Raw genomic sequence first — 6,341 nt, 5'->3', positions numbered from 1 at the left:
GGAGCCGGCACTTCTCCGTATCCGCCCGAGCTCGGTCCTCCTCGGGGGCGCTGCCGCTGTTACCGTTCGGCGCTCCCCGGGCGCGGGGAGAATCTCTCGAGGGCTGTCGGGGTTACTCCGCTCTCTCCGGCTTCGACCCCTGTCAGTGCCGGGACGCCGGGCTGGCTCCTCGCTGCGAGGCGAGCAGGAGACGAGTTATTAGGGTTATTAGTGTTATTGTCATTATCTCTCCCTTCCCCTGTGGTTCTGTGTCTCTCCACCACTTTCAGACCAGCCCATTATAACGCCGGCGAGAGGCGGAGCCAGGACAAAGATCTGAAAGGGTGGTGGGTGGAGAAGCAAGGTAGCAAAGGTGGGTATGCCTTAATAAGCCGTATCAGAGCCGTAATTAGCCAAGATGACAGCAAGGTCTTGTTGGAAAGTTATTTTACGAAACTTGTTTGTATTTTCTCCTGCCAGGTCCCTCCCCTTCCCGGGTATTTCGAACGAAGCCGCAGCTCGGCGCGATTAAGCAGAGCCGGCCCGCCTCCCAGGTGTAAAATGCAGAATGACTTATAGGTGGCAGAGCTGAACCTGTTACGCGCGGTGATTTATTTTAATAGTGCCGTATAAAACAACAAGTTGTAATACGACAGCTCAACAACCTGTTGGAAAATAATAGACGACTTCGCAGTTGTGAATTCCTAATGATTTATGTAGCCTGACAAAATAGTTTCAGTCCTGGTCTCTCTTTCCTTCTGTCATAAGCACACCTGGTGCAGAGGTAGAATGGGAACAGGTAGGCAATGCTTTGGAGTTTTGCTATGAGAGAGTTAGTCAAAGCCTTAACCTTAGTTCTACATGTGCTACTGTTTCTGTAGCAGCATTGCTTGACCTCTTCTGGATGGTGTGTTTGTAACCTCTGTCTTACAACTGCCACTCTCTAATAAAATCATATATTGTGTAGGTTTCGGGTTATTTTTTTTTAAATTGTAACTTTAACTTTTTAATCACCACGAATCTGTAAATTTCCCATAAAACTTGGGACAAAGTATTCTGTAATTTTACCTAGGCACTTTTCTTTCTAGAAAAATTAGTCATCATTTTTGGGTTTGTTTTTAGGTTTAAGTTGTCTTAAGGTCTTGCCTTCCTTCAGAGTTTTTTTTTTTTTTTCTCCTTCAAAATTATGCTAGATTGACCAACTCAATGAAGAGAGCTAGCTGGTAGTAGCTTCTCTGAAAACTCCTATTCTGCTCACTGTTCAAAGTCAATTGCAAAATGCCATTTGATTTCATATGGCAGTAGCGCTGGCGTCTGCAAAACAATAACAAAAACATCAGCAGAAATCCAGTGTGGTGCTTATGTTTTATTTCTCATATGTATGCTTCGAATTTTGTGTCCTGGAGTAAGAGTTGGATTGCTCCATATTTTCCAAAACCAGTCTTTCTAAATCAGACCTTATTTTAGAATAAATACATAATGCAGAGTCACTCTGGTTAGGACTATTCCGTTGTGGTCTGGCTTTCAAGGAGTATTGGAGAGGAAGATGAAACAAGACAGGTTTAGAAGACTGAGAGGAGAAACAAACAGCCCTACTTTCTATCTTGATCTCTCTTGAATAGAATATACGTTCCCACACACACACCTGCATTTTGTTTCAAAGCTTTGCCATTTCTTCTGTCTGCATGAGTCTTACATGGTGAATAGTGAAGAGTGAGAGGTTCTTCTGTCCCTCTGTTTGCATTCTTGACAACTTTGATAGAAATAACAATACACTGAATGTCTGACTCTTCTCACAAAAGCTGTACCAGTTAAGAAAAGCAGGCAATTCAGAAAGACAAAAATAAGAGGAGGGAGACCTCTCTTGGTTCCTTGTTGTTGTTGTCTCCATGTAATGTAAACTGAAATCTTTCAATAAAGTGTTGTCTTAGCTGTAGGTGCCAATGTTTGTGTTTAAGGGTATGGGAAAAAGGTATAATTCCTTCCAAAACTCATATTTTCTACGATGATGCCAATGGTAAGGGTAGGTTTTTTCCTCTTCCTGCTTTTGTTGTAAATAGCAGTGAAGTAGCGATGATTTGCTAGCTTGCCTTTGATGTTTATTTTATTACCGTTCCACTATTTGTGTGGAAAATGTACACATTGTCTCTTATCTTTATTCAAAGAACTTAAAAAGTCATTCAAATGCTGTAGGTAAACAGGTCAGACATAACAGAGGCTTTTTCACAGCCATACTTCAAGACCAGGAGTGGATGGCAAAGCTAGTTTTGCAAGATTTAAGAGGGGACAGAAGCTTGTACTCAAAATAATACAAAGATAGCTATTAATGGCTGGGAGCAGGGAATCTTTCTAAGATCAGCACTGATTCTTGCTGTGGCTCAAGGCCCCTCTGCTATCTCTGAGCCAGCGCCTGTTGTAAACTGTCCCTTGAAATCTCTGGTGGCTCTTACCTGAGAAAATATATGAAGCTGCTTATGAAAGGTCCGTGAAGGGTTTAAATAGAGCCTTCCGGGCCTGAGTGAGAGCAATATCAAGCCCATTGCTAACGCTGCCCATGAAACACAAGCAAAGTTGTAAGAAGTGGTGAAATAGTCCAACTGCTCCATCTCTCACCACTGAGAGTATATGTAACCTCAAGTCTTTTCCTGCTATAGTTTTTTAAAAGGCGCAGTATCGCCTTCAGGTTTATAAAGATTAACACAATTATCGGAAAAACTGATTCTGTTAAGTAAACTTCACATCAAAAGCACTTTGATGTGCTGTATTATAGCAAAGCCAAACACCCCACCCCCATCACCCCAAGAAAAACCTCCAAAAACCTCCAGTGAAGCAATGTAAAAAAAATCTAATTCTTTGTTCTAAAGTGAAATGTCTCTTCCTCTTTAGATCAGCAGAGCAGGACTTTTTTTGATGTATGATCCCCTCTTTTCCTACCCAAAACAGTACCCAGTCAACGACAAACAGAGAAATGTGAGTGGTTGCTTGAAAATCACGCAATCAACTTTGCTTCCCATTTTCTCTAGTATTTTACTCATTTAATTCAGAAGTAGTGTGCCAATGGGTATTTGGAGATAAGGTAGTATAGTCCTTTGCAGTTTGCTCAAGCTACCAATTACAAAAATATTCCTTACTAAATGTAGCAAAATGCTACCCTGTCTGGTGATTGTGAGTGTATTTTTGGTTGATCCAGTTATGTTGTCTCCATGGTATTTTAAACCATGGAGACATGGGTTTTTCAGTTCAGCAAACATCGTGCAAAGGTGTGTCACAATATGTTCTTGGTTTAAATGTTTAAAAAAATCATTTCTTCTAATTTCTTTTTCACCCAGTGCTTTCATACTTATCTTTTCTGCCTTCTGTCTCTCCAGACCACTAACTATAGATTAGAGAGGGTTTTCAGTTAAGGTCATGTAAGAACAACTGGTCAATAAAGGTCTCTGTGGTGACTGGGAAAGTCCCATAGTTAGTGGTAGGTAAGCTTATTTGTGCATCTGAGATGTCCAGCACACCAGCTGGACAAAGTGCTCCATCATCTCTTCTCCTCCTCCTGTGGCAAGCTGCAGGAGTGCACTGCCTTGCCAGGAATGATCAAACTGGACAATGCAATACACTTCGTGAGAAACAATAGACCAGTTCAAAGGGTTTGCTCTGGATGGGCTGCTCGCAGCAGGAGATGTGCCTAGCATGCATAAATGAACTACAGTCTGTGACGGTTGGCTAATTGCACTATGTATATTTTTATAGCTGAAGGAAATCCAGCTAGAGACCGATCTGTAAGAAAGGAGGTTAGTGGAAATTCCTTTAGACATTGAGAGGAAGAGTTTGATCATTGAAGCAGAATTCATGTCTGCGTGAATTCCATCATTGGGAAAGATTGGCACTTTTTCACAAGGACAGCCATTCCCTGTGGGTAGAGATTTTCTCATGTCTTTGGCAGGTACTAAGAGCTGAATTTACAATGGGGAGTTCCATTTCAACTTTGTTTCATGCAGTCTTCATTTCCTTGGGAGACGTTTCTCAGAATGAAATTTTCCCATGCTGAGAGCTTAGTATCACTTCCTCCCTGTGCCCACTTCATGTTCCATAAAAAAAGTCTGCTTCTAAGCAAATTTTTTTCTCCAGAGCCCTGGATTGTGACAGAATGGGCAGGGGCAGATTTTCTCCTGTGAAGGAAGTGGCATTATTGCTCTTGTTACTAATGCTTAGTACTGGAGAAAAAATTACAGATTCTTGCACCATCCTGGTCACAGAGAAATCTCAGAGCTCTCTATTTTACAGGTGACAAGGAGTGGAGTCCTGATGAAAATAATTTGGTAAGTCAGTTGTAACCCTGTCTGTGGAACTGACCTCTCTGGAGCCCTTGTCCTGCACTGTTCCCACTGAGGTATATCCACCACAAGGCCTCACTGGAAAGCACTGTACCATTTAGCAAGGAGCTGTCAAAATAGGGGTTGCTCTGTCCCGAGACTCAGGTAATTTATAGCTAGTTCTTTCTTTTTATTAGTGCTGTGTTAAGCCTCCAGGGCTTGAATGAGGTTCCACACTGGCATAAGGTGAACGTCTCTGGAATATATTGCCGGTTTGCAGTCTGAGAAATACGTGACATAAAAGAGTGCAGGGTGAGGTTAGATCAACACAGTATTTACAACATATTTTGTGATGACTTAATTCAGTAACTGTCCCCATAGGCTTTTCTCATGGCTGATTACCTGGTTTCATGTAACTGCACCAAGAGAGAGAAAATCCAAATGGTGATGGACTTACAGGCTTGTGGATCTCTTCAAGGAAATTTTTCTTACAGTAAGAAAGCAACTGGCATTGGAAGGCAGAACATGTATTGATAATCCTGGGTATAATTGTCAGGACAAAATTGCTTGCTAAGGGACAGGCTCCACCGCAATTAGAAGTTACACTGTATTATGCCTGCTATGAAGTTATGATGCAGAAGCCATTTGGTGAAATTCTGTGGCTCTCTGCCAAGCATAGTGAATGGTTTTTGCTACTGGTGCCAAACAAACTTAAAAAGAAACCATCATAGCTTGTTATTGCTGGTGCCAGACCAAATATTTGTTGGCATCAAACTTGGTATTGATGCCAGAGGCTTGCTATCACTGGCCCGTGATATGAGGAAACAGCAGCTGAGCTGTTACAATAGCCTCTCACTGCCTTCAAGTCCATGCACTGACAGAGTAGAGTGAAAAACTTTGTGAGAGAACTACAGCAAAATTAACCCAGGGATGAAGGGCTTTGGATCTGTGATGGAGACTCATTGAACTTTGCTAGCCCTTGCTGGAGTACACCTAAGCCAACTCAAAACCACATATATTTTACATGGGTAAACAGTGACTAGAGATATGAAGGATAAGTTTCAATTCAGCGAAGTTAAAGTACTATTATGGCACCATGAATCAACAAATTAATCACTTTGCCAATAATATTCCAGTTGAACAGCAAGAAGTATTTAACATTCTTACTTCTGGGTTGGATTTCTTTTGTTGTTTCTTTGTTTTCAAAAAAGCTATTTCTGGGTGAAATCACATGATTTATATAAGCATTAGCCAAATCTATAAATAAATAATGGTGTGAAAACCTTCCTGATTCTTATTTTTTCCAAGACCAAGTGAAATGCATTATAATGGAGCTATTCGGGAGCAGGCTGCTCACAGTCAGACTTTCCTGTGGTAGGCAGGATTTGGCAGTATTACTCCTAAATCGTACCTATCTTGTGCATTTTCTGTCCTCCATTTGCTGTGTTCCATTTTCCTTCTCTGCAACCCCCTGGACAGCTCCAGAACCATTGGTACCTTTGAAAATCTGGTCCATGCTGCTGTTGGCTTACTCCTGGAACAGGGAGCACAGTTACACCGAGGGTACATCCACTGCAGTACCTCAGGGGTGGGAGATGGGGATTTATGTCCTGCAGACTGGTTCCAGAAATCGGGTATTTTTTCACCACTTTTCAGAGGGCAGAGAAATGAAGTAAAAGCTTGAGGAGCTGGTCCTTCTGTTGCTGCAGATGTAATAAAATCATTAATTTGTTGAGTTGCATGCACTGTGTATTTGGTTTCCAGTTCCTAGGTGAGTTCTTAAGGGATTAGCTGAGTTTCAGTCTCTTTAAGGTGTGAATAAACATCCTGTTGCCTCACACCCATGAAATTTCTTCCCTACAGATGTCAAAGTGCTTTGTGCAGAGTGTTGCTATTTTGGTTCTCTAAGTAAAGGTTCACAGGTTTTGCATGTCTTGGCCGAACTTACATGATCTAAGATGGGAATAGGACTTGGGTTTCCTAATTCCTACACTACTGCTCTACCTACTAACCCTGTTGTTTCCCTGAACCTTTACATATACTTTAGTAGATTAA

General features: G+C 41.7%; 1 long non-coding RNA gene across 1 annotated transcript; it reads left to right on the top strand.

The window, feature by feature from the left end:
* Positions 1 to 6: 6 nt before the first annotated feature.
* Positions 7 to 5,562, top strand: LOC108447720. The gene is made up of 2 exons (XR_001863398.1): positions 7 to 352; positions 460 to 5,562. It is a non-coding gene; the product is annotated as an uncharacterized LOC108447720 (long non-coding RNA).
* The last annotated feature ends 779 nt before the right edge of the window (positions 5,563 to 6,341 follow it).

The sequence above is a fragment of the Corvus brachyrhynchos genome, unplaced genomic scaffold, assembly GCF_000691975.1.
Source record: "Corvus brachyrhynchos isolate BGI_N302 unplaced genomic scaffold, ASM69197v1 scaffold237, whole genome shotgun sequence".
Taxonomy (NCBI): Eukaryota; Metazoa; Chordata; class Aves; order Passeriformes; family Corvidae; genus Corvus; species Corvus brachyrhynchos.
Note: the sequence above shows the minus strand (reverse complement) of the source record. Positions and strands in the feature narration are given on the sequence as shown.